The following is a 3,963-nucleotide window of genomic DNA, read 5'->3' on the forward strand; positions in this document are numbered from 1 at the left end:
CCCTGCCGCAGCTTGATAAAAGGACCCCAAAGTCATTCTCTTCTTGGTTAGGCTGAGAACTTTTCAGCACCCCATCATACTAAAAACTGAGGGTGGAAGTTATCACACTACATTAGGGCACTAACATGCATTATCTGCTCCTTAATGTGTGTTAAAGGGGATCTAATGCTGGGTGGGTACTCTAACACACCATTAAATAAGTCGCCGCAGGTAATAGTCATGAGATGCAGTACTGCAAATACATGTAAAATAGCTCATTACTATGTAAACCCAATACTACGACATGTGGATTCCTAAAGACTTGGCTTATTTTACTGCTCGTAAACATCAGCCCACCAAGTTGTGGCCCTATGCTTCCAGGCCATCTCTTAACCCTTTCAGGACCATAAGGATCGTAGGCCAATTTTTGTGGTTTTGACGACATTTTTATGGTAAAAAGGGCTTGCAGATGCCAAAAAATTGATTTTTTTGGTGAAATATCATTATTTTTATTTAAAAAAATCACACTTCTTTTTTCAGTTTCAGAAGAATTAATTCCACCATTTACACAAGTATTTTACCTGCCTGATAGAAAATTGGATCAGCAATTGATCAACGAGGGACAACAGGAATCAAAATTGGACATTACTACATTATTGGAAAGTTCAATGAAAGAATTAGTTAAACCTGCGACATTACTGGTAACAGTTGTATTGATGCCAGACAAGAACTGGATTATGAAAATGTTCTTTAAAAATAGAACTAAAGAGTTTCTGGGTCAGAAAGTACAAATTTTCTCTGATGTTACCAAAGAGACTCAAAAACGAAGAAAGCAGTTTTTGTTATTAAAATCTGGTGTAATTTCAGTGGGAGGGAAATTTTTCCTTAGATTTCCTTGCAAATGTATTGTTCATTATGGTTCTGATAAATATGTTTTCTTTGATCCGACACACCTAACCAAATTTGTGGCATTGAAACGTCTTGAGAAAGGTGAAAAAATAGAAGTAACAACAGAAATACATGATTAGCTCCCCGCGATTTCATCCATTTAGATTTTCTTAAGTATAAGATTAATCTTATGATCTTTTTGTTTTAATCCACCCTATTGAAGTCTAGGATCCAATTATTGTGGACTAGAGATTGTCTCTATAAGGAGAAGATGTTATGATATTTAATATCTTCTATATTGTATTGTAATTTGTTTTCTTTTTCTTTATGTATATTTAAAACAATCTTACTGTACAAGATGTTTATGCTTGGGAATAATGTATAAAATTATAAATAAATAATAAAAAAAAAAAAAAAAAAAAAAAAATCACACTTCTGGCTTATGGACAGTGTGGCAAGTGAATCTTCTCGTCAATCTGGCAACGACGATAATGAATGAATGTCGGAACCAGTTTGTTTACATAAAGGCAGTATCATATGGAATCCGTACATATCAAATTTAGAACTGTAGACTATCCCAATCAAAATTTATAGGATTTTAAAGTTATGGGACAAATATGTCCCTTGGTCCTGAAAGGGTTAAAGAAGTCCGTAAGATGTTATATTGTAGACTCCTTGACAGCCCTCAAATATGTTTGTCCTCAGTGCATCTATCTTTTTGAACTATTAAAAAAAAAAAAAAAAAAAAAGTCCAAAAGAAAATCACACAAAACAAGCCATTGGGATGTAGGAGGGGTGAGCATTTTTAGTAGACTGGCCACACAGACATCCCAGCAAAACAGTGGAATTCTCTAGGGGCATTGCAGTGAACTTCACATAAAAAGTCTCTCACCATAATCCCTTCATATTGTATGGTGAGCCCTTTAAAACACACCCAAAACCTACTGAGCCCACAAAAAACAGGAAGTTTTGTCAAGAGGCAGGAAGCAAGAGAGGAAGGACTTTGGCTAGAGGAGTAGCGTGTGTACAGGCAAGTTCAGAGGGCTGCCAGGGGGAGGGGGAATGAGATACTGGAGAAAGGGGGGGGGGCAGGAGAAGAAATATTTCAAGTTCAAGTTTATTTAAAATTTTTTATACCGCTTAATCAAACTTCTAGGCGGTGTACAATAAAAATACCATAAAACAAATTAAAGATTAGAGATACTAAACAATACCAGAGTATATTAGTAGAACACATGACGTGACATATAGACTTACTTCAAACAAATGGGAAAAAGAGGGCAAGAACTACAATCTTTGGAGAAAAGAGCACAAAAAAGGCAAAAAACAATAGGTGAGGGTAAAAACTACAAAGCTTTGTTTCAGTCATTAAAAGGACAGTCATTGTCCAAAAGCATCCTGGAACAAGAATGTTTTTAACTTGGATTTAAATTGATTTAATGAGGATTCGATGCGTAAGTGATTGAGCAACGAATTCCAGAGAGAGGGTGCAGTGACAATGAAATTATTAGATCTCAATGTGTTGATTGACTTTAAAGATGGTACAAGGAGATTCTGTGACGAAGCGATTTAGAAGGACTATAAGGGATTAAGAGTCTGTTAATGAACTCTGGTTGATTGCTCGAGCAATATTAGTCGCCATATCTTAAGAAGGATATGGCGTTACTCGAGAGGGCTCAGAGGAGAGCGACACGTCTGATAAAAGGTATGGAAAACCTATCATACGCTGAGAGATTGGAGAAGCTGGGTCTCTTTTCCCTGGAGAAGAGGAGACTTAGAGGGGATATGATAGAGACTTACAAGATCATGAAGGGCATAGAGAGAGTGGAGAGGGACAGATTCTTCAAACTCTCGAAAAACAAAAATACAAGAGGGCATTCGGAAAAGTTGAAAGGGGACAGATTCAAAACAAATGCTAGGAAGTTTTTCTTTACCCAACGTGTGGTGGACACCTGGAATGTGCTTCCAGAGGACATAATAGGGCAGAGTACGGTACTGGGGTTTAAGAAAGGATTGGACAATTTCCTGCTGGAAAAGGGGATAGAGGGGTATAGATAGAGGATTGCTGCACAGGTCCTAGACTTGTTGGGCCACCGCGTGAGTGGACTGCTGGGCAAGATGGACTTCAGGTCTGACCCAGCGGAGGCATTGCTTATGTTCTTAAAAATAAGATTTTGTAGCTGATTCTATGTTCAATGGGTAGCCAGTGTGCATTGAACAAAAGAGGTGAGAAATGATCATATTTTTTTGCATTACAGATAATTTTGATGGCTATGTTTTGCACAATCTGAAGACATCTTATTTCCTTTTTTGTTATGCTCTTATAAAGAACGTTACAATACTCTATGCAGGAAATTACCAGGCAGGCGATGGGGAAGAATTGAAGGAAAGCCCAGAGCAGCGGTAGGATTGAAAAATATGCTGGGGGGGGGGAATATAAAAAAAATATTCTGGTCGGGGTGATAAAGGATGAAACTCAGATCAAAGCATGGTGCCCATTGAAGGGGAGGGAAGGAGAAGAAAGAGAGAAGGGAGGAGATGGTACCCATGGAGAGAAAGGGATAGGAAGGTAGAAGGGAGAAGGTGGGGTAAGGAAGGGAAAAGATGGTGCCCATAGATGAAGAGAAAGGGAAGAGGTAGGATACAGACCGAAACGAGGAAGAAGAGAAATGGAAGGCAAGAAATGATAAGAGAAGGAAAGAAAAGAAATAGTAAGTTGAGAGGTTGCCATGAAACAGTTCAGAGCCAGGGAACAACAGGATTAGAAAAATAAAACCACCAGACAACAGAGGTAAGAAAAATGATGATTTTATTTTCTGTTTAATAACTGAAATATATTTTTGAAAATTTACATCTGCTATTTTGCACTGTACAGGTGAAAATATTAGGAACACTTTTGTGCGATTAATCATGTGGTTAAAAATTTTGAGAGTTGTGCAACCTTAGTGCAAATGTATTATCAAATACGATTCTCAGAAATATATTTTTCAACCCTACAGTCAGTCACCTTTATTAAGAGGGAGCTTCAAGTGTAGATCTTAACATTTGTTTCTTTTGTAAATTTAAATGCTCCTGAACTTAGTACTTTTTTACTAC

The sequence above is a fragment of the Geotrypetes seraphini genome, chromosome 3 (genome assembly GCF_902459505.1).
Source record: "Geotrypetes seraphini chromosome 3, aGeoSer1.1, whole genome shotgun sequence".
NCBI lineage: Eukaryota > Metazoa > Chordata > Amphibia > Gymnophiona > Dermophiidae > Geotrypetes > Geotrypetes seraphini.